The sequence below is a fragment of the Piliocolobus tephrosceles genome, chromosome 10 (assembly GCF_002776525.5).
Source record: "Piliocolobus tephrosceles isolate RC106 chromosome 10, ASM277652v3, whole genome shotgun sequence".
NCBI classification, from domain to species: Eukaryota; Metazoa; Chordata; class Mammalia; order Primates; family Cercopithecidae; genus Piliocolobus; species Piliocolobus tephrosceles.
In genome coordinates this window covers 27,462,144-27,481,987 of record NC_045443.1, presented here as the reverse complement: position 1 = coordinate 27,481,987, position 19,844 = coordinate 27,462,144, and the positions used below count along the sequence as shown (strand labels likewise).

The following is a 19,844-nucleotide window of genomic DNA, read 5'->3' as shown; positions in this document are numbered from 1 at the left end:
ATCTTTGCAATTGGAAATTGTGCTGCAATAAACATACAAGGGCAGGTATCTTTTTGATACAATGACTTCTTTTTGAGGGGGTAGATACCCAGTGTTGGGAATGCTGGATATACTGGTAGGTCTCCTTTTAGTTCTTTAAGAAATATCCATACTGTTTCCCATAGAGGTCATCCTGATTTATATTCCCATAAGCAGTGTATAAGCATTCCCTTGTCATCACATCCTGGCAAGCAGCGATTGTTTTTTGACTTTTTAATAACGGCCATCCTGGCTGGGGTAAGGTTATGCTATCTCATTGTGGTTTTAATTTGAATTTCCCTGATGATTAGTGATGTTGGGCATTTTTTTCATGTGTTTGTTGGCCATTTGCCTATCTTCTTCTGAGAATTGTCTGTTCATGTCATTTGTCTACTTTTTGATGGGATTATTTGTTTTTTTCTTACTAATTTGAGTTCCTTGGAGACTCTGGGTATTAGTTTTTGTCAGATGCATACTGTGCAAATATTTTCTCCTATTCTGTGGGTTGTCTGTTTACTCTGATGACTATTAATACATAGACTTTTTAAACAAACAAAAACTTTTTAAAAAAAATAAAACCATCTGGGTGCAGTGGCTCATGTCCATAAGCCCAGCACTTTGGGAGGCCAATGCAGGACAATTACTTGAGGCCAGGAGTTTGAGACCAGCCTGGTCAAGGTAGCCAAACCTCATCTCTACAAAAATAAAAATAAAAAAGTTAGTCAGGCATGGTGGTGCATGTCCATAGTCCTAGCCTCTGGGAGCTAGCTAGGACTACAGACATGTACCATCATGGAGGATGGGCTTGAGCCCAGGAGGTCAAGGTTACAGTAAGCTATGATTTCACCACTGTACTCCAGCCTGGGTGACAGAGCAAGACCCTGTCTCAATAATAATAATAATAATAATAATAATAATAATAATAATAAGTGATGAAACAAAAAACTTAATGCAGATTTAGGCTTGCTTGTTGTCAACATCACTGCCTTCCTCCTATGTAATGGAAAAGAGGAACCAAGAATTGTATTTCTTAGAATCCCCTTCCCCATATAGTTCCAGAGTAGCATCTGCAAATGAGAGGCACCCAAATGAACTGCAAAAAGTAGGCAATAAGGTGAAGTCATCACTCTCTGGAGGCCACTCTAGGCGGATATGTGGGCTGACTGTAGACCTGAAGTTCCCAGCAGTTTCTGGATGAACTAACCTGCGGGAATCCCCTATTTTAGACAGTCAGCTGCATGCAGGCTGTGATGACTTGTGGGAGCTTCCCACAGGTTTCTTGATTTTATTATTATTCATTTTTAATTACCTTGCTGTGTTATATATTATGTATTATCTCAAAATGATTGATTCTGACAATGGTTGTGACCTTTTGCTAATGGCACGTGAACATGGAATGTTTGGGTCAGGATCGAGTTCAAATACATAAGATAAAAATCCCAACTAGCTAGCTTACACAAGTCAGAAATTTGTTTTTTCTCATTTGTCTTCTCATGTTAGATAAATCAAGGCTGTTGGGTTGTTCTGCGACATCATCAGTGTTGACCCGTCTCTTTCCTCTGTCTATAATCCTGTCCGTAGTGCTGGATTCTACCCTCGAGCTTGTCTCATGATCACTGGACAACTGCTGCTCGTTAGCATTCCAGGCAGAAGGAAGGAGGAAGAGAAGAGGATACATGCGTGGGTACTTTCCTAGATGCTCCACCCAATGGCCTCTTCTGACATATCTTTGACCACCATGATCTGCAAGGGAGGTTGGTAAATATACTTCTCAGGGATGCTGGATAAAATATGCCATGGAGCATGCTTATGCTAAAAGTATTTTTTGTTTATCTGAAATACAAATGTAACTGAGAGTCCTGCATTTTTATTGCTAAGTATAGTATGTACAACCCTAATACTTTTATCTGACCAAATCCATTGCCATACTTGGCAACATGGGGGTTCTAATTGGAAGCTGAGCAGGCAACTGATGGTCTCTGCCATGTTAAGTCTTCAGTCTATTGCTTGGTCTCCCACTTTTTAACCCATGCCTCCTCTCTATTCCTAGAGTAATTAGCCAGTTTTAGTTTTTACTAGGGTTCCCCATCGACTGCCATATCACCTGATATCTAATATTCAAATGCTTTTCTTTTTTTTTTTTCGCAGCACAGTAAACTCCACTGTGTGTGTGAAATTTCCCTTGAGAGGTGAATTGAGAGGGGGGCATTTAGTTCAAACTGAATGTTAAAGACAACTGAATTGTAATATAATTTTTCACACTAACATTATAGCCTGAATCTTCAGTTCCTCTTCCTTATGTAAAATGTCTCCTATCTTACTACTTTTGTAGCACTTAGCTTTTTGTTTTAACAATTAATTTTAAGGTCATCAGTATAAGAATAAAAATGGTGATGTAATTATATTAAAAGGAGAGCAGAGGGGAAATTGGGAAAGGTGTGGAGAAGCCAACTGTGCTATCATTCATTGCAGGAAGTCAAAATACCATGTTTCACATTGATAAGTCATAAATAGTTGAATATGCATATTATTTTTAAAGGTTCCTTTGGATTTTGGTGGAGTGGAGCGGGAAACTATTGCCTCTCAATATAAATAATTTTGTATTATTCAGTTTTTTTCAAACCCTGTGATTGAATTATTTCACTGAAAATTCAAATGTAAAGGAGAGGCTGGGCACGGTGGCTCACGCCTGTAATGCCAGCACTTTGGAGGTTGAGATGGGTGGATCACGAGGACAGGAGTTCAAGACCAGCCTGGACAACATGGTGAAACCCTGTCTCTACTAAAAATACAAAAATTAGCTGGGCGCTGTGGCGGGCACCTGTAATCCCAGCTACTCGGGAGGCTGAGGCAGAGAATTGCTTGAACCTGGGAGGTGGAGGTTGCAGTGAGCCGAGATCACGCCACTGCACTCCAGCCTGCGTGACACAGCAAGACTCCATCTCAAAAATAAAATAAAATAAAATGGAAAGGAGAAACCCTGACATTACATGGGAACTTATCTTCTTGGAATGAATAAGACAGCACAGTACAAAGCAGCTATAATTAATCAGTAATAAGCACCAACATAGTGGGTCCTAGTAGACAGTGAACGACACAAAGATTGTGTTTGGTCTTCAGAACCTTCTCACCTGCAGGGATCAGAAAGCCGTTTGCCGTGCTGTAGATTATCAATGAAACTGAAAGTGCTACATTTTTTCATGGATTTTTTAAAATTTGAAAGGTAGGAAGTATTAAGGTCCAAAAACAAAACTGTGGGTAGAAGTCTGGGTCTCAGTGGTTAGAGAAGCTCTGGGGCAGCAGGCTTGCTAGTGCTCCTGAAGTCCTGCTAAGGACATGGCTAGGTGAATTTTACTTGGTGGTAAGGCTGTCACACTAGTAATCATTTACTTGCTCTAGAACGTTGAGTGATATCATTATTATAAGAAATTAAGATAATTTCTCCAACTTGACTTGACTTTAAAATTTAACATAGCCTAAAACAGTTTTGAAAAATAGATAAATCTCTAATTCATAGCCCTATTTTAAATTAAGGCATCATAATATGATTGTAGCTTTAATGGGGACTGTTTTGAAATAGATCACTTTGTGATAATCATAAGGTACACAGTCTCCTCTACTTTCAAAAGAATTGCTCCAACTTACAACTCTGCACTACAGTATAGGCAGGATGTAATGTGATTTTTAAAGTTCTTCATATGGGATGACTGGAAGAAATGTTTCATTCCTTTTTAATTTTATATATTTTAAAATTGGAATAATCTTACATTGTTTTTGTTCATTCTAAAATAAGACACATTCATTGCAAAAATTAAAACATACAAAATTACATAAAATATCCTGGAGCACAATGTATTTTTTTTTCCAAAGAAGGTTGCACCCATCCCACATACTCTTCTTTTATTTATTTATTCATTTGTTTATGAGACGGAGTCTCCCTCTGTCACCAGGCTGGAGTGCAGTGGCGTGATCTTGGCTCACTGCAACCTCCGACTCCCTGGTTCAAGCGATTCTCCTGCCTTAGCCTCCTGAGTAGCTGGGATTACAGGCACGCGCCACCATGCCCAGCTAATTTTTGTATGTTTAGTAGAGACAGTGTTTCACCATGTTGGTCACGATGGTCTCGATCTTCTGACCTTGTGATCTGCCTGCCTCGGCCTCCTAAAGTGCTGGGATTACAGGTGTGAGCCATGGCACCTGGCCCACACTCTTCTTATAATAAGATGTTGACACTCCTCCACTGAGAGGGAGGGTCTGGGTTCCCACCTTTTGGATCTGGACAGACCTCTGAAATTGCCTTTGACCAATAGATTGTGGCAAAAGCGACTTCTAAGGCTAGATCATAAAAGACAATATGGCTTCTGCCTGGTTCTGTTTCTCTGCACTTGTGTCTTTGGAGCCCTGAGTTGCCATGTAAGAAGTCTACTAACCTGAAACCTCCATGCTGAAGAGATCACATATTAAGAAACACCACAGAGGATCCTAGGTGCAGTGGTTCACACCTGTAATCTCAGCACTTTGGGAGGCTGAGGCAGGAGGATCACTTGAGGCCAGGAATTCAAGACCAGCCTAGCCAACATGGTAAAATCCCATCTCTACTGAAAATACAAAAATTAGCTGGGTGTGGTGGTACATGTCTGTAGTCCCAGCTACTCAGGAAGCTGGGACTTGCCTGTAAATGCCTCCCAGGAGTAGAATCCCAGCCACTCAGGAGGCAAGAGAATCACTTGAACCCTGGAGGTGGAGGTTGCAGTGAGCTGAGATCATGGCACTGCACTCTAGCCTGGTGACACAGTGAGACTCTGTCTCAGAAGAGAAGAGAAGAGAAGAAATGAAACATCAAGAAACACCACAGAAGGATAAAGTGAGAGTCCCAGGAATAGTCCCAACTATTCAAGCCTTCCCAGCTCAGGCACCAGAAGTGTGAATGAAACTGACTTCGAGATGACCCCGCTGCCAGCCACAGTCTTGCTATAATCTCATGGGAACCCCTGATGCAGCACTCCCCAGTTAAGCAGTTCCCAAATTCCTGATTCACATAAATAGGGGGAGTTAAAAATGAATAGTGCTACCACATTTTAAGAAGAGTTGTTATGCAGCATTCCACTAACAGGACAACCCCTTCTTTCCTCACCCAAGATATAACTACAGTTACTAGTTGGAAATCTACCTGTAAAGACTTCTTAATGCATATATAAACTTTTTAAAAAATAAGATTATACTATGTATATTGCTATATAATCTTCTATCATTTAATAATGTATCATGGACATCTTTGCATATCAGCACATAGATCAACCTCATTCTTTAACAGCCACATAATACTCCACCATATGGATGTACCACAATTTATTTTCCAATCCCCTATTGGAATGTATATGTATGTAAATAGAGTCTTTTAAAAATAAATATTTATATAAAAATACATACTGTAGTGGATCACTTGAGGTCAGGAGTTTGAAACCAGCCTGGCCAACATGGTGAAACCCAGTCTCTACTAAAAACACAAAAATTAGCCGGGCATGGGTAGTCCAGCTACTTGGGAGGCTGAGACAGGAGAATCACTTGAACCAGGGAGGGGGAGGTTGCAGTGAGCTGAGATCCTGCCACTACACTTCAGCCTGAGGGACAGAGCGAGATTCTGTCTAAAAATATATATATATATTCTGCATTTTGTATAAATTTATAATCATACTATCATACAATTTTGTAAACTACTTTAATATTCAATTTATTTTACTTCCATGCTATTAGATGTTCTCTAAAGTATTACTTTTATTGCTGGAAGGATAGCTATCATCTGAATGTATCATTATTAATTTAAATGAGTCTATTGTTAGACATTTATGTTGTTTTCTATAAAAAATGCTGCAGTTATCATTATATTGGATACACTTGTCCAATCATTCTTTAGAATACATTTCTAAAAATAAAAATGCTGAACCAAAAGGTATTTTGTACAAACTACTAATTGCATCTGTGTTCCAATTAATGCTCCCATCAAAAGAAAACCAGCATGTGTATTCCCTATCCATTTCTGAACTCTGATCATTTAAAAAATGTTTAATCTTTGCTGATATCACTGATGAAAATTATTTTATGTTTTATTCTCATTTACATTGATTTGACTATTTTATAAGATACAGCCAATCTGAGTTTTGGTGCAGACTGCCCTTGAGGAGGTCATTGGAATAGGAACTCTCAACACCACAGGGAGTCCCGCCTAGGGAATCCTAAGCCCTCCTGCCTCCTGGGCCATCACGTGAACTATAGCCTTGGGCAGAGATGACTAGGTTTCTCACACTGCACCCGTTAGCTTTACTAAGTGTAAAGATACTTATATGGGGCAAAGATACTTGTGAGATATAAGTGACATTGGGAGAACCTCAATGCAAGGCCTTTTTACTCTGGTTATTCTAGGCTACAAAAGGCAATTTGGTCCATTTGGAATAAAAGTGCAAAGTGAGGGAGTCCAGTCTCATTATTTGAATTGGTCTTGCTAGACTGTATTTCAGTATGATCTCAACTGATAAATGCCAGGGATTTTCTGCAGGCTTACAGGAGGGGAATGTTCTTACAGTACTGGTTAAGGAGCTCAAGGGCTCAGGGAGAGGCAAAGGTTGGGCCCATAGCTAAGTAATGAACTTTCCTTCTAACTGTCCCTGTGCCCTGCTAGTGCTGTGCCCAATGTCATGTTCATTTCCATACACAATTCCTCCTTTCTAAAATGCCTCTTCCTTTCTCCAGGTGAGCAGACCCTATGCCTTCTGGCTTTTTTTTTTTTTCCTTCTGAGACAATCTCCTCTGTCGTCCAGGCTAGAGTGCAGTGCTACGATCTTGGCTCACTGCAACCTCTGCCTCCTGGGTTCAAGTGATTCTCGTGCCTCAGCCACCGAATAGCTGGGACTACAGGCGCTCACCACCATACCAAGCTACTTTTTGTATTTTTAGTAGAGACAGAGTTTCTCCATGTTTTGCTGGTCTTGAACTCCTGGCTTCATGTGATCCACCCACCTCGGACTTCCAAAGGCTAGGATTACTGGCATGAGCCACTGCACCTGGCCCCTTCTGGCTTTTCTAGGTCAGAGGTATCTGTTCCTCACTTAAGGCACTTATCCCTTTTTGCCTCATATTCTGGTTATTTTCTTATTGATTTCCTGTACTGTACTAGACTTTAGACTGTGTCTTTTTCACCTTTATCTCTCTCCACAATGCACGATATGATGCTAGCAGTATCTTTTTTATCAAATGTTCCTAGCCTCTCTCCTTTATTTTAAGTCAGAGGTCGGCAAACTATGGTCCTCAAACCAAATGCAGCTCTCTACCTGCTTTTATAAATAAAGTTTTATTGGAACACAGCTATGCTCATCATTTATGTATTGCCTGTGGCTGCTTTTGATCTAAAACAGCATTGTGGAGTAGTTGGGACAGATCTTATAGCCCACAAAGCTGAAAATACTCACTATCTGGCCCTTTGCAGAAGAGGCTTGACAACCCTTGTTCATTTTCAGAAAGAAATTTGTCCTTTGGACTGTATCCATTAAATCACTCACTGCCTTTTCCCTTGCCTTATAAAATCTGTAAGCATGAGAATTATGGAGTATTTTGAGAAATATTCATCATAAAATAGAATATCATTTGGGGAAGTGTCAGGTATCAGTTTAAAGGTACTGCAGTAAGCTCATATACAACCAAGGAAGTGTCTAGACCCTTGTCAGAAACAGTTGTCATTGAAAAACAGTAACCTGGAATTGCAGGTTTGTAGATAATTTCTCAGAGCTTGGTTAATGTGAATCTGCCACATGGAGAGCCAGTTATGTTCCACCCCAGCTGGGATTAGTCTCTCCTTCCTTAATGCTTCCAGAATCCTTCATTCTGTCTGTCACAGTATTCATTTCAATTGGTCTTGTATTAATTTTTTTACAAGTGTGCCTCAAGATAGGGTTATAAACACCCCATGGTAAGGAAGTATTTTGTTCAATTCTATTGCTTCCATAGAGTTTTTGCAAGGTAGATATCGATGAATGTTCACTTAATAAATGTCATTAATGCAAGCATGAAAAATAGGTTTATAATGACATTGTGAAAACATGGGCAAAACCTTAGCAGAGATTCTTCAAACCGAGCTTCATGCATGTACATTTTCAATACTGTTTATTCTGCTTATGTCCTTATTTAACTTGCTCATATATGTGTATACAAAGGAAGTCATCTCAAGAATGCCTACTATACAATAGCACTTTGTTGTTTAAAAACAAAACAAAATAAAACAATTCTCAAGAAAAAGAAAACGCCTTGTTTCTAGAAAAAGAAAATGCCTTGTCTGAGGTCAAGTGGTTTTCTCAGGAAATTAACATTATTGTGAACCAGAAAATCCTGCTGGACCCATTTCCTTAAATATTCTCCTTATTGTAAAACTTCAGCAGGTAGTAAACCCTATTTAGCAATCCAAGTGACAGATGACCCAACAGACCTCTGGGTTTTACCTATGTAAAATAATCTTTATAGTCAGGCCCAGTGGAGTCTAACTAGGAAAGCAAAGCACCCCAGGGTACTTTATTTGCCTTTGTAGAAAGCAGAGCTCTTGGTTGCAAAGTGATAGAAATGCAGCTTGAATTAGCCTAATGAAAAGGGGTAGGGTGTGGGGGTTGCTGGTTCAGAAAATCCAAGAAGGAGGTGAGTAACCAAATGATGGGGAAAATCGGAATGCAGCTGGGCCTCAAGGAACTATGGGAACTAAGAACTGGGTGGCTGCCAGGACTCTCTCCTCCATTTGGAATCTCTGCCTCTTTCCATGTGCTACTCCCATTCTTGTTCATTGTAGATCAACTTTCTCTGTCAGAAAGGAAACCTAACCATACACAACTTCCTTTTCCCCCCTTTTTTATCTTAAAGCTTTACTCTTTGAGAGGGACAGTCCCTCTTCATATTAATTAGAAAAATCCCAGAGAAAAACTTTGAGCCCCAGTTGAGTCAAACCCAACAGGAGATGCGGTCATATAAGAAAATGACAGCCTCTAACATAGATGTGGGTATAAAGAGGAGGGAGAAATGGAGGAGGAGTGACAGTTCCTAAGAGAAGGGGGCTGGAAGGGTATTGAGTTGACAATTCCGTAGAAGTTCTCTGCCTTCTTTTTCAAGGTGTGGGCTGTCCTGCTTACAGACAAATTCGTAAGCTTCTGGAAAGACAAGAAAGAGGGCTAATGAAGAGCCTCTTTGTGACAGGTGCTTCTCAGCCAAAGGGAAGAAGAGGTAAATGTTCACATTTGTTTGAAGTACAGTCAGTGAGTGGCCAATGGCTTCCCATAAGAAAGGACTGAGAGAAACTCAGAAGTACCTAAAATGTTTAACACCTAAAATGGATCTTCCCAGTAAATACTGTGAGAGGGCTGGTCTATTTTCCTAATGCAAAAGGCTAAAACTCTGGGCTGCCTTATGGTTTCTCCAAGTCTTGCCCTAGGACTGCTTGCTGCCGGCCCGTACAGGACCTTTGTGTAAATTAGAAAGTCATGCCCTCCTTGAGGCAAATCTAGTACCCACTCACTACCCTAGCAAGATGGCAGGACTCCTGTGTTGAGCACTGAATTTCAGCCTCTGTCTGCCCCTCAGACAGGCACCTCTGTGCAGGGCTCAAACTGCACAAACATCTGTGGCAGCCCTAGGCCTACCAAGAAGAGGGTAAGGTAAGCTGCCCCTTCTCCACAATGAAGGACTTACAACATCAGTAAACATGAGACTTGGGTGGTAGGTTGGGCTTGGTGATTGAAGACAGTAGCAGGAATAGCAACGATGGCTGAATTCGAAGGACTTTAGGGATGGGTAACCCACCTCTGGGTACTGGAGCAATAGAGGCTCTGGGGATGGAGAGACCAGCAGTAAACTCCACTGGCTGAGCACCAGCAGAAGCAGCACTAGTGTCACTGAGGTTCTTGGAATGATACGAGGAGCAATAGTGATGGTTAAGTCTCCCCAATTAAAAACATTGTTTTTGCGGAAGAATTTATGTAGCAGAATGCCTTAATACAGATTAACTTTTTTTGTTTTATTTCTTTTAACCTTTGAAACACTAAATATAACTCTCTTTTGAAGGGTATGATTGTATAAGGATATAAGGAAGCTGTCCCTAAAAAAAGTAATGTGCAGATTTAGAAGGTTGTATTCAAATTTGTAGACTAGCCACTCTTAGAAGAGAAGTCACAGCCCCACTGTGTGAAAAGAGGGAAGAATCGGTGTATTTAGGGTGAGTGCCCAAAAGAAAGGCAATGGCTCCTGAAAGCAGTAACAGAGGGAGGGAAATAATCTAGAGCAGGGTCTGGGAGGGCACCAGAATCTGGGTGTCCCCTCTGATTCCAGCTGGAGATCAATGTTCACCCAGGCAGATCCTGAAGCTGTGATCAGGGGACAGGTCTGCTGCAAGTGGCGATCATAGCAGCACCTAAAGTGATGGCCTGAATGGAGAAGCCCTCATCCCAGCACTGCAGTCCAGGGAGTAAATGCCTAGGCAGTCTGCCACTTTGCTGTTAAATACCCATTTATTTTTGTGCTTCGAAGGAGCCGCCCATGAATGTTCCAGTCACTGTGTGAGTCAGTCTTGTTCCCCAAGTGCTGCTGCAATGCTACAGCCATCCCACCCTCTCCCCTCTGCTTCCCGGACTCCATCTGAGACACTGCTCAATTTCCCTGGCTGCTGTGGAGCTAGGAGCTGGGGCTCACACTCTGACACTAGGTAGAGGCCCAGGATTGCAGACGGTGAGAGGATGGGGGACACCTAGACACTTGAGTATTGACAAAAAGTGGCATTCAAATCCCTGAAGAAAAGGAGGAATCTTTCAAAAATATTGGGAAGATTGGCTTGTAATTAGCAAGAAAATATTAAATCTTTACCTCATTGCACCAAATAAATTAGGCCAAAGATTTACATGTGAACACTTCTAAACACAAAAGTAAAATAATATAGGGGAAAAATAATGATAAATAATGTTGAGTACAATTGAAAACTTCTGTGTGGCAAAAAAAAATTATATACAAAGTTGAAAGACAAATGACAAACTCAGGAAAATATTAACAATATTGTCCAAAGGCAAAGGGTTAATATCCACACAATAATAAAAGAGCTTATATAAATCAAGAAAAATAAAAAATCTAATAGAAAATAATGGGTAGAATTCACAGATAACTTAAAAATGCAAATAGTCAACAAACATAGGGAAAAAAGTTCAATTCACAAATATTCAGAAGGCAAATTAAACAATAACAAAATGATTTTCCCCTATCAGACTGGCAAAGATTTCTGAAAATTGATCAAACTCACACATTGACATGGTTAGGAGAAACACACACTTTGTGCTTTTTCTGCGGGTATATAAAATAGCACAACTTCTGGAAAGGGCTATCTGACAACAAGTATCAAATATAAGATGTGCAGACTCTTCACTGCAACAATTCTGCTTGTCAGACTTTACTCCAAAGAGATAATACAAATTTGAAAAGATGTACTCACACTTTGTTTATGCTTTTGAAAAATAGGAAACAACTTTAATGTTCCTCAGTAGGGGTTGGCTACATAAACTGTGGCCTAAGCATCCATGGAACACTATGCAGCCCTTGAAAAGAGTGATGCAAATCTATTAGGTTGATGCAAAAGTAACTGCAGATTTCAAAAACTGAATATATCGACACACAAAGACGGCTTCAATTGTTGATTCCTTGAGGCTCATTTATTCAATTACGTCAACCATTATCCTCCCTCATCAGCAGTTTCTGATCATTCTATTATTATTATTATTATTATTATTATTATTATTATTATTAGAGACAGGGTCTCTGTCACCAACCGGTGTGATTTCAGCTCACTGCAGCGTTGACCTCCTGGGCTCAAGTGATCCCCCCACCTCAGCCCCCTAAGTAGCTAGGACCACAGGCACATGCTGCTACATCTAGCTTAATTTTATTTGCTTATTTTTTTGTAGAGACAAGGTCTCACTATGTTGTCCAGGCTGGTCTCAAACTCAAACTCCTGGCCTCAAGCGATCCTCTTGCCTTGAATCCAAAGTGCTGGAATTACAAGCGTGAGCTGCTGAGCCTGGCCTTATTAATCAAAGTCAGGTGACTTTGGCACCTGACATATAGTCTTTCAAACCATTATCATCCAAGGTGACTTAAATATCTGTGTGGACATATCATCCCATTACTAGTCTCAGGAAATTCTGAATGCCTCATTTTCAATAAAATACAGTAGATTGATACTCTACAGTCACATGCTCTCAAGGCCACAGTACACACAAACTGCGTCATCTCTAAAATTACTAAATCAGGTATCCCTCTCTCTAATCACAGTCTCTTATCCTCTCAACTGGCATGCCTAACTGTCATAATACATTTGTTCCCTTTTTACTTCAGGTCCTCTAATCCACACCCCCATTCATCTTAGACTTAATGATCTATCATTTCAAACTTTCTCCTGCCAATATCTTGAGTACCTTTGCCTCATTATTCTCATTGCATCTGCAACAAAACCTCCTATCCTTTGTTTTTGTTTTCATACCTAGGCTGCCAAGCACTGCTAGATGATCACATCTTGATAGATAAGTATGATGATACTTATCTGGGCCCTTTTTAACTATGCCCTTTTCTTGGGTGCAGTTCCCACAAAGGCAGAGCCTGAGACAAGTATCTGAATGTAAGTGGTTTATTTGGATATAAACCCAGGCAAAAGAATGAACAGGAGAGAGAGAAGAGAGACAGAGAGATAGCAAGAGTGGGGGAAACCAACACAGGGTGTGCTGATGAGCAGATTACTACAGTGGGCTCAGTTCCACTGGAGACCTCCAAGAGCCCACCTGTGACTTGGCCCCCATATTTCTCTCTGTCATTGGTTGAGAATGGCTCTCAGTGGCATTAACTCCCTTTCATTCCAGGCTGCCTTGTGAACAAGTCACACAAGGTCCCAGCTAGAGAACACCCCCCAGAAAAAGTTGTAAGTGCCTGCAATAAAAACCTGTCAGTATGTTTGTACCTGAACCATGAGTGCCAAGGGGATTCAGCAGGGCACCAACAGCACATGTTGCAGCCGTCACGTTCCAGTCTCCTTGACGTGTTACCTTAGTCACCCTCATCCCCCCTCCCTACGGCCAGCTCAGAATTGCTCTCATCACTGCATATCTCTGATGCTCTTGTCCCCTCATTCTCAGCAGATGACCTTGTCTCCCAGTTCACAAAGGAACATTGAAGATCTCAGAATGGAACTTGCCAAGTTCCTGCCAACAATTCTAACATCCCGCCCACATCTAAATCCATCACTTCTCCCTCCACACCTCTTCAATAGAGGATGCATCTCTCCCTCATCTAAGGCCAAACTTCTCTGCCTGTTCTTGGTCCTGTCCCTTCCATCTGCTTGGCCATTCTCCTCAGTTGATTGCCTCATCTCCCTCGTGAATCTTTAACAACTGTCTCTCTCACTTCCTTTCTCCCATCTTAAAACAAACAACTCTCAGTGGAATCCACATCCCATTCCATCTATTGTGCTGTCTCTCTCCTCCTCTTCACACCAGAGTTTATTGAAAGAGTAACTTATACATGTGGCCTCCAGTCTCCTCTTATTCATTTCCAATCAGTCACAGGTGATCTCCCTGTGGCAGAAATCAGAGGACATTAGACCTTATCCCTCTTGCCGTCTCAGCAGCATTTGACTCTGGACATTCATTTCTCCCCTGGACTCTCATTGGAGCGATTCTTTTGGTTTTTCTCCTTTCTCTTTGGCTCTTCCCATCTCAGTCGCTTTATTCACCTCTTTGACGATGCTGTTTTCAGCTCTCCAACCTTCTTCACCAGTGGCCTTACCCACTTCCACACCATTAATTATCATGCCAAGGCTGATGATTCTCAGATCTACAGAAACAGTCCAGATTTCCCCTCTGACTTGACCTAAATATGCACTTGCTTAATGCTCACACTCTGTTCTGTCACTTTAACCAAGTCATTAAACTTCCCTTAACCTATGTTCTTGGGCAAAACATGGAAATGAGAACGACTACTTCTTTATTTTGAAATAATTCTAGAGTCACAGAAAGTTGCAGAGATGGTACAGAGAGGTCCCCTGTACCCTCACGCAGTTTCCGCCAATGGTTACATTTTATGTAACTATAGTACAATATCAAACCCAGGAAACTGCCATTAAAACAATGTATGTAGTTCTATGAGTACAATATCAAACCCAGGAAGCTGACATTAAAACAATGTATGTAGTTCGCTGACATATTATCAAGTGTAGATTCATGAAACCACCACTGTAATCAGGACACAGAAGTATTCTGTCACTACAAAGATCTTCCTCATTTGTTTCTTTTTTTAAAATGTGGTTTTTTTTTTTTTAAATCCTCATCAGATCCTTGAGAGAAGGGACATACATATTATCTTGCCATATGTTCTCAGTGTCTAACATGTGCTCTTAGAAGGCATTGCTTACTGTTTAGGAAAACAAGAATGGAGTAAAAGAAGGCAGATTCCACCTGTGGAGGTCAAAGACATCGGCCTGGGAACCAGAACAGCCATGAAACCTCTTAGCTCCACACCAGGAGCCAGGAGCCTGAGGACAGAGGCTTCCTTCCGAGATTTACATCCTGTTGAATGAGATGTTGGCAGACACAGGCTACAAATTGGAGTGGTGAGGCTTACCTCACACTCATTCCAACAATCACAGCCCCTGTCTGCAGCAGAGAGGAAGGACTTTCTCAGTCTAGGACCTTTTTTGGAAATCTCTCACATCACACCACATGGCCAGTTCCCCACTCCACCTATCTGATGTCTGCCCTGCTCTGCCTGACATCACTGGCACATTCCTGTGCTTGCTGGCAGTACCCAGGAGATCATCCCAACCTCGGCTTTTTTGCTACTCAGCCAGCGTGTGGGACAACATTTGTCTCAAGGCTCAAGAAAAGTGTTCACTCCTAGGGCATGATTTAAAAATTCTGCTTAATAGTAATTGCCCTTAATAGGTCATATTTGTTTGCTCAGTAATTATCATAGTCAATAAGTGAACTCTGAAACTAAGAAGAGAGGCAAAACATAGAACAAAACAGCTAAAAAACTGCAAAGACAGCTACACATATGTTCGGGTTATAAGCCCCATATAGAACGTGTGTGTCTGCATCACCAAATTAGTTACTGTTGGAATGAAAAATAAAGGAGTATTTATCCAGCAGTGAGCTATGTTATTATATTATAATAGGCTTTAATTAGAGAGAAAGTCAAATTTGTGTTCCCTTAATAGCCTAGTTAAAATCTCTGAAATTAGAAAACTTCGCTTAGAATCTTTGTGTCAGCAATGAGCAATCTGTGTTGTCTATTCTGCAAGTCTCTAAGGGCAATTATTTGATTTACAAGCCTGAAACTCATTTATCAGTTGTAGTTTATAAACTTGGTGCAGCAATGGGTGAGCTGAAGTCATGTTTACAGCAGGGTGGTTTGGAAACAGTCCACATGGGGATTCATTTCATTTCCTTTTCTTTTTTTTCCCCTATTTTTAGACAGGGTCTCACTCTGTCACCCAGGCTAAAGTGCAGTGGTGCAATCACAGCTCACTGCAGCCTGGACCTCCCGGGCTGAAGTGATCCTATAGCTTCAGCCTCTTGAGTAACTAGGACTATAGGCACGCAGCACCACACGCAGTACCACACCCAGCTAATTTTTTATTTATTTTTTAATGTTTGTAGAGACAGGTTGGTCTCAAACAGTCCTCCCACCTCAACCTCCCAAAGTCCTGGGATTACAGATGTGAGCCACTGTGCCTGGCTGGATTCATTTTCAGTGGTGGAAGTGAGAGGCATGGAGATAAGGCATCACCTGGTCCGCTTGGTCTTGAGAAATTTGGAGATTTGGAAGCACAGTGTGTCTTGTACATTCAGTAGAGGGCCTGACTGATCTCATGTCAGAGTCCCTCTGATTTTCAAGCTCTCCACTCACAGAGAGCACGCACAGAATGGATGGGCATGTGTGGAAATTCAGGGATCTTTGTTTTGTTCACTGGCATTTCCTCAGCACTCAGAATAGTGCATGGTGAGCTCTCAGGACATTTTTGTTGACTAATTATTCAGTACTTAACAATGTGTGCAAAGGAGAAAGAACAAATCAATAGGTATTCAGTTGTCAGCAAGCCCAGAGTGTCACGCTCAGACTCAGCCATAGAACCTCGCTGCTGGGTCACAGCAAAATGAAAGAGGAGAGGGAAACCCAGGAACCGAGGAGTAAGGACAGGGTGAACTGAGGAGCTCTGGAAACTCTGTGGTCCAGGCCCAGCTTGGGTTTGGTTTAGACAGGCTGGTTCAATCTAAAGTGTGAGGCTGGTTCAATCTAAAGTGTGGGACACGTCAGTGGGAGTTCCAGTGACAGGCTAGCATCAAAGTCAGGTGGATGGAGAGTGGGCCAATCCCAGCAGAGACCAGCCAGTGACTGAAGGTATCAGAGAAAGGACTTGGTTTTGTAGGAGAGGGACCTTGCAAGAACTAAGACCTTTGAAAGGGCAAAAGAACTAGAGTGCAGGACTATGGAACTGATCAAAGTGCAGACATAGTGCATTAACATGGTAGGTGCCTGGGGAATGCTGTATCTGTCCAGTCTACATGGATGCCCAGGACTTCCTAGGTCTTTGCTGGCGAGTCAGATTCCAAGGGTCAGCAGCTGGACAAGGGCTGATAGTGAAGGCAGGACCAAGCCTACACATAAAGGAGACCAGATCAGCTCTCTCACTGCGTGCTTCCATTGTATCCTTAATATGCTTTTGGGCAACACTATTCACACCTGCAATTACCTCAACAGCCTTAGTTCCTTGCTGGTGTGTGAGGGCAGGCATTGTTTTTACATTGACTACCACTATATCCCCAGCACAATACTTGGCACATGATGCGCATATAGTGTGACTAAAGGAAAGAACTGGGGCTGTCTATGGAAGAGGCTTGCAAAAGCAGAGATGAACTCTGAGACTCAGCAGACTTAATCCCAGCAATATTTCTCATCTCATCTACCTCTTACTTCCTTGTAAGGGTCAGGACTGGAATTAAGGAGAAGGAAAGCACACCACAGTCATGACCTGCCCTGTAGAGCCAAGCTCAACAGGCCAGCTCTGCTATGCTGCCCCTGTTGTCCTGAATAGCACCAGGTTTTCTGTTGCAATTATACAGTTTAGTCTTTGAATACTGCATTTTCATGCCAGCATTTTCTTCTATATTAAAGAAGAGAGCTAATAAGACAGTTTGAGGGTCCAAGGAAAGGAAGATGAGGAGTAGAGAGAGGAATGAGAGAAAGAAAAAGGAAGAAAGTAAAGATCTCATTATGCACCAGGACTGGATTTGTGTTGTTAATGGCTCTGCTTCTTAGTTACTGCCCCAATCTGCCCATTGCTGACTTCTACTCTCCTACAATGCTGCAATGGCAACAGTCACCTTGGGAGAACCTCCCAGAGACAGACAGCCCTGCCCACCACACGGCAGAGCAGCAGCCAGTTTTGTTCTGACCTCCTGACTTCCACACCTCACATGTTAAAGTTCAGCTCCACTGCACTTGCTCCTCTCCTAGGACTTTTCTCCTTGTAGCATGAGCATCCCAGTCAGTGAGACAGAGCTGGAAGGTCTTAAACTCTAGAATGCCTCTGCAGCCAAAGCTAATAAACAACGGAAAGAAGGGTGGATGGTGGAAAAGAAAGATTCTCTGTGTGCATATGTGTATTTTTAAACTAACAGGAAAAACATTGCAAACGGAATTCCAGTAGGACAAAATCTTATCCAACAGGAAATTTTAAATGATTCTAAGAAATACCAAAGAACGCAGACTGTTTGCAGAAAAACCAATGATGACAACATCGCCTCTAAAAGGACTTGCTGTTTGAGGAAAAAAAAAAAAAAAATCTAAAACTGGCCCACACCCACAAAGCAAATAGCTGTAAGGGATGATGGGAACAAACTGGAATGTGGAATTCTTTGACCCATATTTTTATAGGAAATAAAAATAAAGGATTTCAAGTGTAATCCTAGGAGGGTAGGGGGAAAGAAATCAAAGAAACCAAATGGCTTAGAACTAGCAGAAGTAATTTCCAGAAAAAAAGAGGCTCTGGGCATATATGGGAAGGGGAAAAGTATCAGTATCTCATTCAGATGTATTGATCTCTTAGACAGGAGGGGATTTGCACTCTTCCTCCAAACACCTTCTCCCAGTGAAGTTAGTGCTCACTGGAGCCCAGATGGGAAGCAAGAAGTGAGAGCTTCCAGCAAGTTCACTCACAGACACAGGTGGTTTTTGAGTCAAGCCAAGGGATGCGTTAACCAGCTTACTCTCCTAGGTAGCAGAATGCCAGTTACAGGCTAGGCACAGAGCAGGAGAGACAAGGATCATTGGATTGCAACCCATTTTAAGAATTTCTATAAATACAATATTTACCCTCATGGTACACTTTATTGGTTTAGGGTCATGCTTTCTTTTTGAATGACAAAAGTAATCCAATACAGAAATATCTAACCATTGTGCAAAGGAGATATGAACATACATTCCATTCATGACAGATGGTACAAATGCAAAATACAGTTTACCAGGGGGAACCTTACAAACACAGAAGTAGCAGAGCTCACGCAATCCCGCAAGTTATCTTTCCCAAGAAAAGCATGCTTAGACTGGGACTAGACAGATATAGTCACAAAAGGACCTATTCCACAATGTTGTACGTATATCTAGAGAAAGGTGATCATGTAGCAATGGGAGCTTGCAGATCAACCGTTCAGAAGGGAAGCTATTCCTCATCTCTAAAAGAAAGATAATAATTGTACTTACCAGCTGGGCACGCTGGCTGATGCCTGTAATCCCAGCACCTTGGGAGGCTGAGGTGGGTGGATCGTATGAGGTCAGTTTTGAGACCAGCCTGGCCAACATGATGAAACCCCGTCTCTACTAAAAATACAAACATTAGCCAGGCGTGGTGGCGGGTGCCTGTAGTCCCAGCTACTCAGGAGGCTGAGGCAGGAGAATGCCTTGAACCCAGGAAGTGGAGGTTGCAGTGAGCCAAGATCGTGCCACTGCACTCAAGCCTGGGTGAGAGAGTGAGCATCTGTCTCAAAATAATAATTGTACTTATCTCATAAAGCTATTAGAGAGATTAAGATAACTGATACTTATAAAAGATGTAGAATACTGCCTACACATGGAAAGCACTTTTCCAATTAAAAAATATGTATCAAGTACCAACTATGAATCAAGTGCTCTTTTAAGGGCTGAAAATGCAATGGTGAACATGGAGCTTCCATCCAGTGGGAGTGAAGACAATAAACAGCACAGCGTATAATACAATGTCATGTAATAATAAGCACTCTAAAGAAAACAAAGTGATGAGAATGCTTTTTGTACATAGGGTGGTAAGAAAACACCTCTATGAGGAGATGACACTTGGCAAAGACCTGAATGGAGCAAGGACACAAACTATGTGGCTATCTAGGGGGAAGAGGATTCTAGGCAAAGGAAACAGCATGGGCCAAGGTCCTGAGGCAGGAGCATGCTCAGGGTATTCCTGGGATAAGAAGAAGGCCGGGTTGGGTGCAGTGGCTCACACCTGTAATCCCAGCACTTCAGGAGGCTGAGAAGGGTGGATCGCTTGAGGTCAGGAGTTGAAGACCAGCCTGGCCTAGCGAAACCCCACCTCTACTAGAAAAAACACAAAAATTAACTGAGCGTGATGGTGCATGCCTGTAGTCCCAACTACTTGGGAGGCTGAGGCAGGAGACTGCTTGAACCCTGGAGGTGGATGTTGCAGTCAGCTGAGATCGTGCCACTGCACTCCAGCCTGGGTGACA

General features: G+C 41.9%; 1 pseudogene; it reads right to left on the bottom strand.

Annotated features, from left to right (window-relative positions):
• Nucleotides 1-1,680: 1,680 nt before the first annotated feature.
• LOC111540655 overlaps nt 1,681-19,844 on the bottom strand; it is a 100,368-nt pseudogene continuing 82,204 nt past the window's right edge.